General features: G+C 45.8%; 1 long non-coding RNA gene across 1 annotated transcript in view; it reads right to left on the minus strand.

The window, feature by feature from the left end:
- Positions 1-16,734: 16,734 nt before the first annotated feature.
- 2310043O21Rik (RIKEN cDNA 2310043O21 gene) overlaps positions 16,735-20,719 on the minus strand; it is a 45,591-nt gene continuing 41,606 nt past the window's right edge. Inside the window, exon 3 of the long non-coding RNA NR_045757.1 lies at positions 16,735-16,941. This is a non-coding gene — a long non-coding RNA (RIKEN cDNA 2310043O21 gene). The remainder of the gene's footprint in view (positions 16,942-20,719) is intronic.

Consider the following 20,719-nt stretch of genomic DNA (forward strand, 5'->3'; position numbering starts at 1 on the left):
AAAGCACAGACTGCTCTTCCAGAGGACCAGGGTTTAATTCCCAGCACCCAGGTGGCAGCAGATCCAGTTCCAGAGGATCTGACACACATGCAGGCAGGAGGTCTGTTTCCATGGTGCTCAACTTGACACCACAGGTCCTTAAGGTCCGGGATTCCCTGCAGCCCCCATGAAGCCACCTTCTCTCTTCACTGATGACAGCATTCGGTGCTTCTGCACGCTCCTTTCTCACATCTTTCTTCTGTGCCTGCTGGAACAGGAATTCAAGGTGAGGAAACTGTCCCACCCTGATCCCTGTCCCGCGCTCCTCATTTTAACCGAAAGCTGGCTGCTTCCCTTGCTGCCGTCTTGAAGGAAACCAGGGAAAAGGAATCGCTTCAGTGTTTCCCCTGTGCTTTGGAAATGGGAGTCGGGGGTGGCCTTGTCCAGGCTCCATCATAAACGGTTAAGCCAACGGCCAGGCCTGTTCAGCTTTCCACCCCAATCTGTCCATGCCTGATCAGCTGGTGTCTTACTATCAAGAGTATAAGAGAGAGGGCAGCGCACACGGTTAATATTAAATCTCTTCTTCAGAGTTAGTCTCTAAGTTACAGCTAAACACCAGCAATCTTTTGTATCTGTTATCCTTAAAAGGCACGTCACTGAAGTCCTCAGTAATTCTGTCCCTCACCATTCCAGGCAGGACCACCATATGCAGGTCAATGTGTGTTCTTCCTCTTGGACTTTGTTTTGTTTTGATTTTTGAGACAGGGTTTCTCTGTGTATCCTTGGCTGTCCTGGAACTCACTCTGTACACCAGACTGGCCTTGAACTCAGAGATCCTCCTGCCTCTGCGTCCTGAGTGCTGGGATTAAAGGCGTGCGCCACCATGCCTGGATATGAATTCTTCCCATCAGTGTCCCTGTGGATTCCTTTGGGGCACTCACCATCTTCATACCTTACATTGGGGCTCCAGCTACCCTAAGCTCTTCTGTACTAAGTAAGGGTTAGAACTCAACGCTGCTCCCCCTGCCTGCAGCCTCCCCCAAAATCACGGTTGTTCGGTTTGTTTGGCAGAATGTACTAAAATCCATACAAAATCTCAAGAGACCTAGAACAGCCAAAGCAACCTTGGTTAAGAACAAAAATGGAAGCTGTGGTATGGTGGTGCATGCCTGTAATCCCCCATGAGGTGTAAGGAGTTCAAGTCTCTCTCTCTGTGTATGTGTATGTGTGTGTGTGTGTATGTGTGTGTGTGTGTGTGTGTGTGTGTATGTGTGTGTGTGTGTGTGTGTGTGTGTGTGTGTGTGTATGTGTGTGTCCCTGTCTTAAGAGCAAAACTTCAGGGACTGGGGAGATGGTTCAGTGGTTAAATGTAGAGGAAATCTTTTGTGCAATGTGTAGAAGCTTTACTTGTCAATAAAAGGCTGTTGGCCTATGAGTTTAGGCAAGAAATAAGAAGGTAGAAGTTCTGGTAAGGAGGATTTCTGGGATAGAGTCAGATACACAGGAGAATTGCCCCAGAACTCTAGTGGAGACAATCACATGAAACTGAAGGACAGGTAACTAGCTGTATGGCTTGGCTTAGGCTAGTTCACACAGGACAATTGAGTTATGAGCTAGCAGAAATGTGCCAAAGCTATTGGCCTAAGCATTTATTCATAATAATCCAGTCTCAGAGTGGTTATTTCGGGGAACAAAGAAGCCAGGTAGTATATATCTGGTTACAGTTATGGGCACTGGCTGATCTTCTAGACAATCCAGGCTCATCTCCAAGCACCCACATAGCAGCTCATACCTGTCTGTAACTCCAGTTTCAGGGCTTCTGACACCCTCACACAGACATACATTCAGGCAAAACACCAATGGATATAAAATAAAAATGATAAATTATAAAAAGAGACTAACCTGGTCTACAAACAACAAAGCAAAACAAAATACAAAACCCTGGAGAGCTTATGCTTGACTTTGTAGCTTGTGCTGGCCTCAAACTGATTTTTTTTTTTTTTTTTTTTTTTGAGATAGGGTTTCTCTGTGTAGCCCTGGTTGTCCTGGAACTCACTTTGTAGACCAGGCTGGCCTCGAACTCAGAAATCCACCTGCTTCTGCCTCCGGAGTGCTGGGATTAAAGGCGTGCGCCACCACGCCCGGCTGGTTTTTACTTTTAAATGTAAAGTTGGAGTTTATTTTGTTCTGCTTGTTTCCTTATTGACCTGGAACTCAATGTTAGGTTAAACTGGCTGCAAATCTGCCTAGCCCTAGATAGCAACCTGTCTCTACCTCCCTTACACTGGAATTCTAGGTTTGGATTGCCATGCCTGGATTTTTAAAAATTTATTTTAATTATGCATAGGAGTATGTGTACCTGAGTACAGATATCTGGAGAAGCCAGCACAGGGTGTTTCTAGAGCTGGATTTACAGCTGTGAGCTGCCTGCCGTGGGTCCTGGACGTGCAGCAAGTGCTCCTAGCCACGGAGCCATCTCTCTTGCCCACAACCTGGATGATCGATCTGTCTGTCCGTCTATCTATCTATCTATCTATCTATCTATCTATCTATCTATCTATCTATCTATCTATCTTTCTTTCTATCTATCTATCTATCTATCTATCTATCTATCTATCTATCTATCTATCTATCTATCTATCTATCTAACACGGGTTCATGGATAGAATTCAGCCTTTCATGTTCGCATGGCAACAACTGCATTATCTCCCCAGCCCCAAAGTTGGAGTCTAGCAATACAAAGTTTTACTATGCTAGCCTAGCTAACCCCGCCCCACCCCGAGATTAGTGCTAAGGTATGACCTCAGCCTCCGGAGCACAGCTTGACTAAGGTCTATTCTCCTCCTTCCTCCTACAAGAAGCTCTCTCAAGGCCTGGCCAGAGGTGGGGGAAGATGGGGTCTTTACAGCCTCCCAGGGCTACCCTGCTCTATTCCTGCAGAGCACTGATGAGTCATGGCTCCTCCCATCTGCCGCTGTCACCAGACCACAAGCTTCTTTCTCAACTCTGACAGAGAAGAGAATATTATGCAAACTAAGAGCCGGAGAACACCACCCCCTCCTTCCCATCAAGAAGCACAGTAGGGGCTCTTTACATAACTCAGAGATTAACAACAGGGGGTACCTGTGGGGAAAGAGTCCCAGGAGAAGCCAGGTGGGGAGCTGGTTTGCTGCTGAGGGGGCCCCCCACCCCCCCCACCCCCAGTTTGCATGTTCAGTAAGGAGGGAGGGTATGAGGCTTGGAAGAGATGTCCTTAATTAAGCAACATTACTATAGCAACCATAGATAATCCACTGATAGATAATGCTAATAGGAACACTTGACCTGTCTGCTGTCATGTGGTGTCAAATCCTATATATGCACCGTATGTAAGCCATTACCAGCTTACTGCGCACAACTCAAATGCTCAGCCAACTATAGCGATCGTAGTGGTGTTATCTTATGTTTCTTTCTTTTAGCTGTTTCTTTGTTCATTCATTCATTCATTCATTCATTCAGTCAGTCAGTTTTAATACAGAGTCTCGTTATTTAGACTGGTCTTGAGCTTCCATCCTTTTGCCTGGGCCTTCCTAAGTGCTGACGTTATAGCGAAGTGACAACTTTGGTTTTGGTTACTATCCTTACCCCCAGGCCTCTGCTGTGCTTTGATTCCCTTACCTTCTCCTCCCCTTCCTGCCCCTGCCCTGCCCTCCCTCCCTGTCTCTTACTTCCTCTTTCCTTTCCACTCCTTATCTCCCCTTCCTCTCCCCTCCTCCATTCCTCTCCATCTCTCCTTTTCCTTCCCTCCCCTCTCTTCATTTATTTATTTACTTTTCTTCCTGACAGGATCTCACATAGCCCAGGCTGCCCTAAAATTTGCTATGTAGCCAACGCTGGTCTTGAACTCCTGATTCTTCTGCCTCAATCTCTCAAGTGGCAGGATTACAGGTGTGTGGCTCCACACCAAGTATAAGCCTTTGCCTGTAGTATTTCCTTCAAAAAACACCTATTGAGGGACTGGAGAATGCTTCAGCTGTTAAGAGCACTGGCTGCTCTCTAGAGGCCCTGGATTTAGTTCCCAACACCCACATGTTGCCTCATAACTGCCTATAATGCCAGTTCCAGGAATCCAACACCCCCCCACCCAAAAGCACCAGACATGCATGTGGAATACTTATATACACACAGGCAAAACATTCATGTTCATAAAATAAAAATGTTTTTAAGTGAAAGCACAACTTGTATTTTTGGCACACCTAGGCCTCTGGGACACATAGAACAGAAGTGTGCTTTTTTACATATATGTTTTCTAATCTAGTTTAACTACTGTCTTGCTGAATGATGTTTTCTGAGCCTAGTTATTTAACTATTCAATGAACTACTCAACAGTAATGGGTATACTATAGAATTGCCAGCAGGACTAGAAATACATGCTATAGATCCAGCTCATGGTTCACACAAGGAACACTCAATTCCGGTATCTCTTAAAAGGGACTTAGTACATATAGCTGTTGAAAAGGATCCTGATACAGAGGAAGAATCTCTTTCTGAGGTCACGAAGAGATCAGCACACCTGGAGTTCAGGCCTGGCTTACCCTCAGGGATTACCAAACCAGACTGTTACACTGGCCAAAGTGATGGAACTTTTGAAGCCAGGTCTGCTCTAAAAATTCGAGTATGGATGCTCCCTATCTTGGACAGATGAGGGACTTCTCTGCCAAGAAAGATTTTAAAACCTTGAGGACTCAAACTCAAGGATAAACTCAGACCTCTTAAATACTCATCATAACAGGACAAAAAGCACAATGTCTTCCTTCTTGGTTCCATGGTGCTTCAAATGAAAGAGGAAGAAACACGAAGCCAGGGGGCCTCTTGTCTCAAAACCCTCCCCAAAGGATGTGTATCGCTGTCGATTACAATCTAGAGGTAACATGTGCTGGAAATTTTGAACCATCCATTTGTGAGGCTAAGCCTTTATTCTTCCTCCCTGCCTGAATTCTCTGTATCTTGTACAGAGCTTGTTAAACTTGGTGCATAATTTGATTTTTGGTCTTAGTGAAGAAACTAAAAGCAGAGTGGAGAGGAAATGGTAACTTTCTGACCTCCTGTATTCACTCGAGTGTGCGTGCCTGTTTTCTTAGTGTCTCTTGGTTATGTTTCTCGTTTTGATTTCATAAGTAAAATGTTCCATCTGTGTATTTGTTTTCCAGACCGAGTCCCTAGAATTTTAAGTAAAAGTGTCTCCCAAGTTTTGTTTTGTTTTACTTTAACACACACACACACACACACACATACACACACACACACACACACACACACTCTAGACTCAATAGTAAAAGGAAAGAAGCTACTCCCAAAAGTTGTCCTCTGATCTAGAGCATGTGTACACATATGTGCATGCATGCACATACATGTACACATGTAGTAGTAGTAATGAATAACAAATAAAAATTTTAAATTGGTATCTTTTGCAGGGCATAATAGCATATGCCTATAATTACAGCACTCATAAGGCTGAAAAGAAGGCAGATTGCCGTATGTTCAAGGTCTGACTGGGCTACATGTGAATTTTAGATCAGTAGGGTTACATAGCAAGACCCTGTCTCAAAACAAAAATCAAAACAAAACAAAACAAAACAAAATAATTTTTTTGTCTATACATAGGAATTGTGGTTCTTTGTGTTTCTTGACTAAACAGTCACGTGATTTTACATTCTGAGCCTACTTTCCTATGCTTGGGGGAGGATTACTGCTTAATTCGGAGTGTGGACCTTGGAGTTTGTGGCTCTAGCATCAATCTGGGAAATCTCTTTGCAAACCAGGATGATTGCACCAAACAGTGGGGCAGGAGCAAGCCTCACTGGTGACTGGAATCCAGCAATCTCACTGAGTGGATGGAGGTGGTAAGCCAAACCCAAGTCATGCCTTGCTGATACAAGGCTGGGCTGAAGAAAGGGCTCATTGACTTGTTTAAGGAAAAGAGCGGTGCCCAAAAGGCCAGGCTGAGAGAGAGGCTGCCTCCAGCACACCCTGGCAGGACTCCAGGTCCGAGAGCTCCATCAAAGCCTCTCAGAACGGCCTCTCAGAGCAGTGTTTTGTGTTACAAAACCTGGGCATCCGTAGAGACATGACAGTTTGGGACCTACAGTTTGTATCTGTCCATTTGTTCTTCATGACTCACAGATGTATCAGAGGGTGTGTGAGCTACAGCCCACTCTGCATGTGAGAGAAACCCCAGACCGGTGTGAGCAGCGGGGTAGATATTCACATCACCCTGGGCTTCCTAGAATCTTACTTCCGACACATCCAGGGAGGAGCCAGAGACATTAGTAGCTAGGACTGTAGTCTAACCCTGAATCAGCTGAGCGAATGAGATCATAGGATGAAATTGATGATGTACCTGAAATTCTCCTCAGCACTTTGAGTCTCATCATAGTCTTCACATAAACTCTAGGTCCTAATGCCACCTCTAATGTGTAAAGAGGGAAACTGAGTCACTGGATCTCTAGCCTGCTCAGTGTCTAGTACTGGTAGGATTAGCGTTTGACCTGGCTGTACAACTCTAGAATGTCAATACTGGGGCTGGGGAAGTAGGTGCAGGGGAATCAAAAACTAAGGATCGTCAGTGGCTATAATGAGCTCTAGGCCAGCCTAGAATACATAAGACCTTATTTGAAAAAAAACAAAACAAAAAACAAACAACAACAACAACAACAAAAGGCAAAGGAAATGTCAGCCCTGGGCAGCTGTCTTACGGCATGTCCTGCTTGGGCTGACATTCTGTGCCATGGCTTATAAAATGGGGATGTGTGCAGCACCTCCTCCGTGGGGTGCTGTGATATTCCAGGCATAGTCCGTCTATAGTGAGAGCACACTGCCTGCATACTAAACACTGTTAGCAGTTAGTACACCGGAGGAATCAGTCAAGACTTCTCTGCAGCCTGGATGCTCTCTCTTGCTCCCCTTTTCTGATTGAACCCCAAAGGCCTTCTTGGTGTGTGTGCAGGACGATGAAAGAGAAGACCGACTGGAATGTCTTGAGTGGAGAGGGCAAGCAGGACATAAGTGGGAATTTTCTCCTCAGCAAACCAGCAGTCCAGGAATCTTTCAAGGACTGGCATTTTAAGACTGATCTCTTGAAAGGAGTTTATTGAGAGAAGTCTCTCCATGCAATATCAGCTGAGGGAACTCTCCTTTCTCTTGTGGCTGGTACTCACAGTCAGGAAAACAACAGACACACAAACAAAAGATGAAGTCAAGCCATTTTATGGTCGGGAAAAAACATCTAGAAGGAAAGGAAAGGTTTTCCTTTGTTTGTTTATTTGTTTATTTTATTTATTTCTTTTTGAGACAGGGTCTGTGTAGCCCTGGCTGTCCTAGAACTCACTATGTAGACCAGGCTGTCCTGGAATTCACTGAGCTTCTCCTGTCTCTGCCTTTCCATTGCTGAGATCAATTCCTTCCTTCCTTCCTCCCTCCCTCTCTTCCTTCCTTCCTTCCTTCCTTCCTTCCTTCCTTCCTTCCTTCCTTCCTTCCTCCCTCCCTCCCTCCCTCCCTCCCTCCCTCCCTCCCTCCCTCCCTTCCTTCCTTCCTTCCTTCCTTCCTTCCTTCCTTCCTTCCTTCCTTTCTCCCTTTCTTCCTTTCTTTCTTTCTTTCTTGACGGGGTTTAACTATGCTGGCCAGGTTGGCTTCAAACTCCCTACCCCCTTCTGGGGAATTACAGATATGAGCACCATTTCTGGCAAAAATTTCTTTTCCTAAGCAGCATTAGATGTGTGTGTGTGTGTGTGTGTGTGTGTGTGTGTGTGTGTGTAAATGTGTGTGTATGTCTGGGGAGGAGGGCTGTCCCACTTTTTTCTTCCAAAGCTCCAGTGCTTTCACAAGTTCAAAGCTAAGATAAGAGCAGGTAACCCCAGCAGGGAACCCCATCTCCTAATGCTGATACTTCCAGGGCGAAGTTCCTACTCATAAGGAAGGTGGTGCATGGTTGATTTGCAGTCTGGGATTTGTGGACAAAGTGTCCCCATGGCTCCTTTAGATTCTCTTCCTAGTCTTGCTAGTCTGGCATGCAATGTTCTATGGTCACTGGGAGCCATAGGCTCAAAGGGACCTGGACTCTCTACCTTGTTTTAATTCGTCCAGTCTTGATTCCAGCACTCTGGACTACTGAAGTCACTGCATGGGTCACTCAGAGAGGACTGGATCGAGTATCTGCCTCCCTGAATGCCATCATGCCCTGCAGAGAGCTGGTAGTCTATGTCACCCACCCATAGCAGCCCTTCTGACCTGCTGCCCTGTTCCTCCCTTGGTACCAGCTCTGCAGGTTTGGGAGTTAACCGCAAGAAAACAGTTCACCAGCCAGTGAATGGCTCCAATGTCTCTCGTCTTTCCGTATTCTCATACAACCGTGTTCAGAGGCTTTGGCTGCTGGAGGAAGTATTCTGCAGGACTGAAGCTGTGGTGCCGTGAACTCTCCTGATTCCTTTCCTGGAGCCCTACAATTGTGATGGAGCTTATTTGCCCTCTAAAACTTTCCAAGGAGCTGGGGATTAGAGGGGATAGAAAGAAGGAGCCTGGGCGGATCCCCAGTATCCCTGTGAAACCTCATGTGCACCCATAACCCTAGCAGTGGGGTGCACAGAGACAGAAGGATCCCTGAGGGTCAGTGGACCTACCCAAACTGGCAAGCTCCAGATTCAGTGAAAGACCCTGTCTCAGAAATAAGGTGTTGTGTAATGGAAGAAAACACCCAACAGTCAACCTCTGATCTTACATGAACACACACACACACACACACACACACACACACACACACACAAACACACACACACACACACACACACACACACACACACACAAACACACACACACACACACACACACACAAACACACACACACACACACACACACACAAACACACACACACACACACACACACACACAAACACACACACACACACACACACACACACAAACACACACACACACACACAAACACACACACACACACACACAAACACACACACACACACACACACACAAACACACACACACACACACCACACACACACACACACACACAAACACACACACACACACACAAACACACACACACACACAAACACACACACACACACACACACACACACATTAAAAAGGGGGGGGGACCAACTCTAAAGAAACTAATGTGATTTCTCACAGGAAAGTTGATCAGGACAGATTTATATCCCCAAGCTTGTTTAGAGAGCAGGTTAAGCCAAATTCACAAGCTAGAGGGTAGGGTCTGGGGGCAAAGCTCAATGTTGGTGTCAGGAGTGAACACAGGCCCTGAGTTCAGTCCCTGGTACCAAAACAAAAATATGCCAAAGAGATTTCTGTTGTTTTCCCCTTTCCCTCTGTACCCCTACCCTCATTCAACAGAACGCTCTAGAATGGGTTAGACTGCTGTAGCTCAGGATTTAGCCACATGACACTGGTTTTTATGGAACTTTAGGGGATTCCTGGCCAACTACCCCAGGGAACTCCAGGGAGGAAAATCTGTTTCATTGGCAGAGAGTAGCCTGGACTAAACACTTACTTGCAGGCAGGGAAGGCTGGACTTGCATTCTGAGATAAGCAGGAGCCCTGTTGATCATTTTTTGGCCTCCATTTGATATTAAGTCAGCTAGACAAGAAGGAGGGGGGCTAACCTCAGAGAGATAAGGACTATTTTCCTTTGAGTTTCTCTTTGTTTTGTTTCTTCTGGGGAGCTGGGTAGAGCCCAGTCCAGCACTGGAAAAGATCAGCAAATGCTCTAGGTCTTGTTGTAATAACAGGGTAGGAGGCCGGGGGGGGGGGGGGGCACTGCTGATGGGTTTTGTTTTGTTTTGCAAACATGGAGTAGTGAAGAGTTTAGAGTTCTGTTTCCCTGGAGTCCAAAACAAATACTAGTACCATCCCTTCTGATCCTGGTCATCCTGGCCACCTACATCATAGAACACAAGGACCTGGCCTGTTTCCTTTCCCTTAGAGTTCTTGCCTCAGATGAAGCCTCTGGGATTCTGCTATGGTATTCTCCATTTATACCACAGGATGCTTCCCACCCTCACCCTCATCCCCGAGCTCAAATTACTTCACACACACACACACACACACACAAGCAAAATAATAGTTTCTCTGGCTACAGGGTCCCTTACAACCAGAACAGCTGAAGTAGTTTGTTGCAGTTGGCTTGTAATTTTAGATCTACCTAAGCTCCACTCTGATTTCAGCCCGTTGGTAATTATCCCACTCAAACCTGGTGAGTGGAAGCAGGGGGCATGGGAAGGGGGTGTAAGAGAGCAGCTGCAAGGCCTGGGCCTGCTCTTCCCTGCCTGCTAATAATAGCTCAGGCTGAGCTAGCACAGCCCTGCCAGGTCTATGCTAAGCCCTTCTTTATCGCCTGCCTCCTCTTAACAAGGACTGCAAATGCCCGAAATTCTCGTTTTGATGAAGAGGAGAGCAGGCTCTGGGAGATGGAAGAATTTGCCTTAATTCAGAGCCAGTGAGGGCTGAGAACAGGTTGACCTCAGGCAGATTCTCCAACCCTGTCCTTTTATTCACCGGTATACTTACCACTGCAAGCCCATGAGTTTAATCATAGTGGGGCCAGGAAATGCCAGCGAGACAGGATGGAAGTCCCTGCCAAGATGCCAAACCACTGCCACGAAACTAAAGAGCATGGTAGGGCTACTCTGAGGGGGGTCACAAACTGTGAACTCCACATGCCTGGCTAGAATCATAAAAGACCTGAGACTGACAGTAACTCAGTCTGGAAATCCCAGTGGTGTGTCGGACCGTGGATGATGGATTTGAGAATTTATTTTAATGTAATCTCTAAGCCAAAGGCTGCTAGGCAAAGATAATGGCTCTGAAGGTCCTTAAGTCATACGCAAGTATAACCTGGCTTTCTTCGGAAATGTTTTGAATGGAATGGGTGTCCTTTCCACCCATAGCTCAGGCTTCCTTGCTCATCACTTCAGCTTCTGGTGCTGTGGGCTGCAGGTGGCTCAGTGTGATAGGAGGCCGTCCTTCCAGTCAAGCACCGCAGTGACACACAGCACCAAGCTATCTTCTTCTCCTTCACCACATAGCCAGACAAGCTGGGCTCCGTAGATCTGGGGTCACCGTAGACATCTGTCTCTCTTTGATAGGCAGGCACCTGTCTCACTGAGCTACCAGCCTGTCATACATGCTGTGAAGTACTCCCTGGAGGCCAGGCACTGCTCCAGGCTCGAACGTGTGTTAACTTTTTATCCCTGTGAAGCAGCACTTAGTAGTGGGTAATAATGCCGTCTCCTTTTGATAGATGATTAAAAATTGGGGTCAGACGCTTAGTGATGATCTAGGGTGTGTGATTCCAAGTCCCATGTTCTCAGCTGCTGTGCCAAGGTGTTCAGGCCCAAGTGAGCTGTTCACCATTACAGCTCTCCCTGCATGTGTAAGCCTTGTCCATGGCTGGCTCCTGCTGCTATTCCTGGCTTTTGGCTGCAACCTCTAAATTATACCAAGTTCCCGGGAAAGTGGGATGCTATTTTAGGTGGTAAGGGAGACTCTCACAGAGTGCTGCTGAGGTTCTCTGCAGGGCAGTTCCAGTGACTCACCTTCCTCTGGGGGACTCAGTTTTCCTGTGCATCTGGGCACCGTGACTTTCTAACGTTATCAAATGTGAGTGTTGACTGCTTTTGGCTGCATCAGCGCCTATTTGTAGAACATGTAGTCAGCTAGCTGGGAAAGACAGAGTAGAAAGCTATAGAGGGACAGGCAGCATCAGGGTCACTCATAGGACAGTGCCAATTCCAGGGCTTAAGAAGAGCATTCAGCCAAAGAGGTGTAATAATAGGAGGGTAATGATAGCTAGAGCTTATGAAGCCCTCCCATGCACCATTCCCAGAGCCATCTCATTCGATCTCGGCTCAACCCCGGATGAAGGGAGGTGTCCCCTTCCCTTGGGTTCTGCTTGAGAGCATGTGTGGCTTCTTCCCCATCTTGTCACCGTCTCTGTTTTCAGCCCCACAGGAAGGAGGCCCCAGAAACAAAGTGAACAGAAAACCTGGTCTGAAACACTTTTGCATGAATCTGAAATTAGAAACAAGGTCAGGTGTGTGTGTGTGTGTGTGTGTGTGTGTGTGTGTGTGTGTAAATGAGGGGTGGGGGCGGGGCATGGAGCACTCACAAGACTATACATTCAGAGGCATGTCTCTAACTGATCCCTGGAAGGAAAACCAAAATAGGCTTTGTCAGTTAATATCCTTGGTACAGGCAGGGTGGGAGGAGCAACTTAGGGTCTCTTCCTCCAGCTCTCCAGTTCTTCACAGCAGAGCTCTGTCCAGCCTCTCTGCCCATACCGGCCCATGCTGAGTGTCCACTCCTCCCACACCGGCCCATGCTGAGTGTCCACTCTTGCACCTGTGGTGATTGCTTGTGGGCAGTTTGATGGTGCTGATAGGAAGTAAAGTTATCTCCAAGTTGGCAACGATGGTGTCATTTGAAATTTCCAGGGCTAGGCATCACTCTGATAGCTTAAAAAATATATAGATATAATTTTCAAAGGTTTATTTTATCTTCATGTATATGTGTAAATGTATCCCATGTGTGTATGGGTGTCCTTCTGACCATCAGACTTACTGGCAGTTGTGAGCTGCCCAATGTGACTGCTGAGAACTGAACTCAGGTCCACTAGAAAAAGAGCAAGCATCGTACCTGTTGAACCATGTCTCCAGACCCCTTTTAAATTATACTTTTGCTATGTGCTCCATGTTGGACCTTGCTAGGTAGCCCAGCTGGCCTCAAATTCCCAGTCCTCCTACTTCAACCTCCCTAGGGGTATGATTACAAGCTTGCTCATCAATGTCTGGCTCTGGTGGTTAGTAGTTATTACTCTTTGGGCATATTTTCTTTTTGCTTAGAAATGTATGCAAAATGCTTACAAACCATATATAGTAACAGGAGTATATGGGCAGGTGAGATGTCTCACTCAGTAAAGACACTTGTCACCAAGTGTAGGGCTTCAGAATCCACATGACAAAAGGGAAAACTGTCCCCTGAGAGCTGCCCTCTGATCTCCAGTATGTGCGTGCCTACATATGTACACATGCCTGCATATGCACACATGCCTGCATATGTGCACATACCTGCCTGCATATGTGCACATGCCTGCGTATGTGCACATGCCTGCCTGCAGATGTACACAGTTTTAATTTTTAAAAAAGTATCTGTAGGGGAAAGATGGCTCAGCTGTGAACTGTGCTCTGATCCCCAGCACCCACATAAATGTTAGGTGCAGTGACACACATCTGTAACACCAGTGCTGAGGGTTGAGGGTAGGGTAAGATAGGCAAACCCTCCTAACCCCCACCCCCAATCAATAAGATGCTGTTTAATGAAAGATCCCTATCTCAAAAAGTAGGAGGGAGAGTGATCAAGGAAGGCATTCAATATCTATTCCTCGCCTCTCCTAAGTTTGTGGCTGGCTTGTCTAACATGCACAAGGCACTGAGTTTGATTCCTGACACAGGATAAGGCTGGGTGCAGTGGTGCATGCCTTTAATTCCAGCACTCAGGAGGTAGAGAAGCAGGAGGATCAGAAGGTCATTTTTCCTTAGCTGCATAGAGAGTTTGAAGTCAGCCTGGGCTGCACAAGACCATATTGTAAGTAAGAATGTTCAATGAATTTGAATAGCCACTTCTCTGATATATGCCAATATGCACATATTTTTAAATTAAAAATTTTCCATTCATTTATTTCTCTTGTGTGTATGCATGTATATGTGTTTGTGTGTGTATGAGTACATATGTGTCTATATGTGCATTCATATGTGTGTGTGAATGTATACATGTGTGTATTTGTGTGTATATGTGCATGTGCTTGAGTGTGTGTGTGTATGTGTGAGTTGTAGGATTGTCTGCTTCTACCGTGTTGGTTCCTGGGAATCTGCCAAGTCCTGCCATGCATAAGGGTTGGAGTAACACAGTTCCCAGCCTTGGAGCAGAGCTAGCAGGGTGTGGGCCTCCATGAGCGTGGACTTTGCTGTGGGTATGGGGCTTGTTTGTACAATAATGTACATATTTTCATGTTCCTCCTTTGGGGAATGCTCTCCCTGTTAAAGTTAATGGCTCCATGATAATTAGAAACAGCATGAGTCTGGGAGATGAGAATGTGTTCTTCAGCAAGGTGGTGAATGCTGTGACCTTCAGGACAGCCCTTAAGGCTGTGGGAAAGAGCTCTGAAAACATGAATTCAAGAACGTATGCAACTATGCAAAATATATGGGTGCAATATGAATTGTATGAGGGGTTTCACAGGCCTCAAAGAACAGAAACAGCTGCACTAATGAGCCAGCTTATCAGAAAGATATTAAGGAAAGAGATAAAGAGATTTGGGGAATGGTGGTCTCAGAGCTAGATCTCAACCACCTACTTTATTGTAAGTTGGTGCAGGCAGAGTCTTGAATTCAAGGTCAGCCTGGGACAGATTAAGTTTAGGTTCAGGCACAATGGAAATGGTAATTTCAGGACTGGTTACCACCCAGCCAAATTTATTGTTTGTGTTTACAAAGGCAGGCAGGCTGGGCAGTGGTGGCACACACCTTTAATCCCAGTACTCGGGAGGCAGAGGCAGGCGGATTTATGAGTTCGAGGCCAGCCTGGTCTACAGAATGAGTTCCAGGATAGCCAGGGCTACACAGAGAAACCCTGTCTTGAAAAACAAAACAAAACAAAACAAACAAACAAACAAACAAACAAACAAAAAACCCAAAAACCAAAGGCAGGCAGATCTCTGAGTTCATTTGCTATGTTAAATATATACTTGTTTGTTTTCTTTTTCTAAGAATCAAGGGGCTAAGGTCATAACATGCTGGTTTGTGGGATAATAAAAAAGAGAGAGAGAGAGAACCTAGGATAATGATTGAATTGACATGTAAATAAAAGACTAGGCTTTGGTTTGCAAGAGCTGAACTATCTACACAGCTGTCTGGAGAGCCAGCTCCAGGAGATCACAGAGCTGTCAGCTTGTACCCATGACTGACTGAGTCATTCTTTCACTGTTCCCAAACACCCCTTCCTTAGGAACCCTCACCAAGCCAAGAGTGGTCCTTGGCAGGGATCAGGTTGTCAGTGAGCACCTCTAACTGCTGAGCCATCGTTCTTTCTTGACAGCCTGTAAGTACGCATATTGAAATATAGTCAAGCCAGGCAGTAGTGGCACACGCCTTTAATCCCAGCACTGGGGAGGCAGAGGCAGGCAGATTTCTGAGTTCAAGGCCAGCCTGGTCTACAGAGTGAGTTCCAGGACAACCAGGGCTACAAAGAGAAACCCTGTCTTGAAAAACGAAACAAACAAAAAACAAAAAACAAAAGAAACAAAAAACAAAAAAACCCAACCCCCTCAAAGAAAAAAAGGAAAAAAAATTCAATACCAGTAGTCATTATTGAAAAAAACTCCAAACCATAAAACAAATTAGTATTATTAACATACATACATTACAAACACACACATATAGAAAAGTTTTAATGTTGACAAGAATGTGGAGAAATTGGAACCCTTGAATGTTGCTGTGGGGATGCAAACTGATGGAGCCACTGTGGGGGTCTCTAGCTGTCCCTTGGAAGTTAAACTGAATTGTCATATGATTCCAAATATGTCTACAAGTCCAATTGTAGGTTTATATCCAATGGCATTAACATAATGGATTTAGAACCCCTCACAACAGCCAGAAGGTTGGAACCACCCAAATTCTCCAATAGGAGACAGGATTAGTGAGACATGGCACACACACATGGGATAGTATTGACTGTAAGAAAGCATGACATACTGATATTTGCTACAAAAGGACAAATATTGAGAACATTATGGAAAGTGAAATAACATAGTCACAAAGGGACAAACATTGTATGAATCACCTATGTCAATTCAGAGACCAAAGAGAAGTTACCAGGGATTGGAGGAATGAAAAGGTAAAGTTTAATGGGTATCGGCAACAGATGTGGCCTGAAGTGGACGGTGTTGGAGGATATTAGGAGTCTACTCAGTGCCTCTAACTTTAGTGTGTGTGTTTGTTTATGAGCAACCAAAGCATCTGTGTCTGATGACAGGAAGCTTGGTCTGTTTGTGCACATGTAGGAGCAGGGACAGTAAGGCAGTCTTCCTCAATCACTGGCCACCTAATTTTTTGAGATATAGTGTCTCCCTCTGTCTGGAACTCACTGTTTCACAGGCAGGTTGGCCAGGAGCCCCCAAGGCCTGCCCGTGTCCTCTTCTGTTCACCCGAGTTACAGTGTGCATTTTTGCACATGCTTTCCAGTTATTTACCTTGCCTTATCCATTGAGCCATCCCTCACTCCAATGCCACTGCAATTGTAATGATATTTAAAAAAAAAAATGGGGGTCCACAGTAACCCAGTGTGGACAGATTCATTTAGGGAAAATTCCAAGGAGGAGAGGAATGGTGGTTTTAGTTCCAGCTGGGAAGCAAGTGTGGTTTTCCCATGGTATGCCTCTCCAGGGGGCAGTGAGCTGAATGCTAATGGGTTTATAAACTGCTGCAAGATTAAAGCCCATAGAAACTTTTTGTAGGTTGCCACTGTCTCTGTGCTCTGTTACTAATGAAGGCTGCATGCCCTGACTTTCAATGCATTCACACCAGACCTTCCTTGAGCTTTCAGTATAAGGTTTCATCTCCTTTAAGTATTTACGCGTTACACAACAACAACAACAACAACAAGAACAAGGTACTCTAAGGATTTATCTGGCTAGATGGAAAGGCAATCTTTATTTAGTCAGGAAGAGAGCCAAGGGTTCAAATGACATGGCTATTTAGACAGGGACAGAGACAAGGTAACAGAGTTCTAGAAGGCAACCTTCGCTCTGGGTTCTCCAGCGATCATTCCACGTGGCTGGTCTTGAGGATCCAATTCAGGGAAAACTGTTCATCCACTTAGAACTCAGGTTCCCTTGTTTGCTGGAAATATAATATATAAATATAACATGCATGGGGCTGCTCCTGCCCATTGGAAGCTAGAAAAATCATACATATGGCAGGCGTGGTAGCATATGCCTATGCTCCAGCACTCTGGAGGCTGAGACAGGATGACTGCTATGTATGAATTCAAGTCCAGACCAGCTACATAAGACCTGCCCAAAACAAATGTAAAATAATGCTAACAGAGTAATATAAATGTTCATTGGTTCATTTCTGAAGGATCATAGTGTCACTGGTATCAGGATTGGGTAGCAAGAAGAGAGGTCATTCTGAGTCATAGAGGTGAGATGGCACCTGTACTGGCTAGTTTTGTGTCAACTTGACACAGCTGGAGTTATCACAGAGAAAGGGGCTTCAGTTGGGGAAATGCCTCCATGAGATCCAGCTGTAAGGCATTTTCTCAATTAGTGATCAAGAAGGGGAGGTCCCCTGTGGGTGGTGCCATCTCTGGGCTGGTAGTCTCAGGTTCTATAAGAGAGCAGGCTGAGCAAGCCAGGGGAGCAAGCCAGTAAGGAACATCCCTCCATGGCCTCTGCATCAGCTCCTGCTTCCTGCCCTGCTTGAGGTCCAGTCCTGACTTCCTTTGGTGATGAACAGCAGTATGGAAGTGTAAGCCGAATAAACCCTTTCCTCCCCAACTTGCTTCTTGGTCATGATGTTTGTGCAGGAATAGAAACCCTGACTAAGACAGCACCTGAGCCAACTCCTGAAAGAAAATGGAATTTTCAGAGTGAGCAAACACATAAAGACATTTCCTGTATCAAGGATGGCATAGGGAAAGCTACAGTGTAAGGCAGGAAGCCACATCTGAAAAACCACAAAGAGGGATGGGGGTGGGGGGCAGGGGGGACAAGATCCTGGAGAAGGAATCCTTTTACTTCTTGAGACAGGGTCTTGTATAGAGCCCAGGCTGGCTTTGATCTCACAGTTGATTTTTCTGCCTCAGGCTCTAGAATTCTGGGATTATACGCAGGACACTGCCACATCTAGTTGGACTATCTAGGTTCTATATTGCCTTTTCTTTAACCTCTTCTTATGTGTTTATTTAGGTTGTGTATGTATGAGTACCCAAATCACATGTGTGGAAGTCAAAGGTTCTTTTCTTCTATCTCCTATGTGGATTCTGGGAATCAGAGCCAGGTTATCAAGCTTGATAGCAGACACTTTTAACCTACTGAGCCATCTTGCTTGATCTCCTGCTGGTCTTTTGTGTATACAGGCATGCTCATGCAAACATATTTGTATGTGTGCACACATGTGTAAGCATGCATGTGGAGGTCAGATGTCAATGTTGAGTGTCTTCCTCAATTAGTCATCAGTTTACTTTTTGAATCTGGAGTTTGGTTGTTTGAATTGGTTAGACTGGCAGGCCAGTGAGCCACGGGGAAACTCTTGTCTTCTCTGACCTTTCTGTGAGTACTAAGAATCTGGCTAAGGTTTTTACGCTTGTGCGACAAGTATTGTTTAAGCCATCTCTCTAACCTCTTGTTAATTTTTCTTTTTTGAGGGTGTCAGATTCCCCTGGAACTGAAGTCATGGACAGTTGTGAGGGGAAATGTAGGTGCTGGAAATTGAACCTGGGTCCTTTGGAAAAGCAGCCAGTGCTCTTAGCTACTGAGCCGGCTCTCCAGAGCATTCCTTTTTGAAACTTTTTAAAGACAAAGCCTCCTGTGGCACAGGCTACTCATGTTAATGAGAGCAGCCCCAAGGCTACTGTTCCATGCCAAGGGGGCCATACCCCTAATGTTTTCCATGACATTTAGCTGTTTTCCCTGGATCCACCCAGGGACAGGTAGTTGGACTACAGGAAACTAGCTAACCACACATTGTTCTCAGAACTCTCTAGAAAGGAGCCCCACTTTACCCTTGAGACTCTCCATAGACACCTGTGTTCTTTTCTGCCATCCTATCTCCCACCGAGCCTGCCTCTTTTGTCTGTATGCTCCTGGGACAGCAGAGGCATCACTTAGATTTTGGTCTCATTGCAGCTGTGCAGAGAGTTCTTTGAAAGTTGGTATCTATGAAAAGAGTACCAACTCAGTTCCCATGCCAAGAGCAGCTCAGTCTTGAGACACAGGTAAACCTTTAAATTTCATCTGATTCAGGTTGTGTTCTTTTTTTTTTTTTTAAAGATTTATTATCTTACTTCATGTTACATGTGTATGCCCGAGTACATATATGACACTGTGTGTATGCAGGAGTCTACAGAGGTTAGAAGAGGATGTCCCATCCTAGATGTCTGGAGTTAGTGTAGGTGGTTGTAGGCCACCATACATATGGGTGCTGGAACAGAACCTTGGTCTTCTGCAGGACAGTAAGCACTGTTTAGTGACATCTCTGGCCTGGGGCCATCTTCTTAGTGGGTAATATGCATAGATAGTAAGGTGAAGGAGGAAATTCCTGGAGGGCTGAGGAGGTAAATTCAGCTCTGGGCATTTTGAGACCTCTGTATGACCCTTTGATTTCCTGTCATAAATCACAAGTGTTAGGGAGTGGGGGGACAGGATCTCACTGAAGCCCAGGCTGACCTAAAATGTCAGGCGGTCCTCTTGTCTCAGGCTCCCAGGCATAAGCGTTTGAGCTACCACAGTATGCTAAGTAGCAAGAATTTTGTTTTCCTTTAAGACAGGATCTTTCCTGTCTTAAAAGCCTCTAGCTCACCTTGAGCCTGAGAGTGGCCTTGGGTTTCTGATCCTTCTGCTTCCAACTCCCTAGGGCTGGGATTAAGGTCACGCAGTTCTCTGCTTGGCTTTACATGGTTGGTACTGAAGATTGGCCGCAGGGCTTCATGCTAACCAGGGAGCACTTCACCAATTGAGTTATAGCTCCAGTCCCCTTGCCTGGATTTTTTTTTAAACTAAGGGAAGTCACAAAATTCCATAAATTAAGATAGCTGCTTTGAGAGATGGCACTATGCTAACAGTGGTTGAGCATGCCTGTAATTCCAGCATTTGGGAGATAGAAGTGGGTGGGGCAAGAGTTCAGGGACAGTCTACTAGTGAATTTGAAGGCAGCCTGAGCTACAAGAAACCCTGTCTTAAAACAAACAGATAGGCAAAATATACCCCTTGAGTTAGGTGACTCACTCCTATAATCCCAGTCCTCTGGAGGCTGAGGCCTAGACTATATAATAAGTTTCAGACCAACTAGGTGCCTACATATCAAGACCAGGGCAGGAGGGGAGGCTTGGGAGGAGAGATTATAGGCACTTAGGAGGCAGAAGGATTGTCACAAGTTCAAAGGCAGCCTGGTCTTGGTAACAAGTTTCAGGCCAGTTCGAATAGGTGTGGCTCCTAGGGAGTGGTAGTGTTAGGAGGCGTGGCCTTGCTGGAGATAGTGTGTCACTGTGGGGGTGGGCTTGGGAGGTTTCCTCCTATGCTAAGGCTCTACCCATCGCAGAAGAGAGCTTTCTCCTAGCTGCCTGAGGAAACCAGTCTTTTTTGTTTGTTTGTTTTTGTTTGTTTTGTTTTGTTTTGGTTTTGGTTTTGGTTTTTTCGAGACAGGGTTTCTCTGTAATGCCCTGGCTGTCCTGGAACTCACTTTGTAGACCAGGCTGGCCTCGAACTCAGAAATCCGCCTGCCTCTGCCTCCCGAGTGCTGGGATTAAAGGCATGCGCCACCAGAGTTGCCTAGTACCCATCAGAAGCCAGGAGAGGGTATGTGATCCTTCAGAGCCGGAGTCACAGATGCTTGTGAGATATCATGTGGGTGCTAGGAATCAAAGCAGGCACATGAGGCAAGTGCTGTAGCCATAACC

This window comes from Mus musculus, chromosome 15 (assembly GCF_000001635.26).
Source record: "Mus musculus strain C57BL/6J chromosome 15, GRCm38.p6 C57BL/6J".
NCBI lineage: Eukaryota > Metazoa > Chordata > Mammalia > Rodentia > Muridae > Mus > Mus musculus.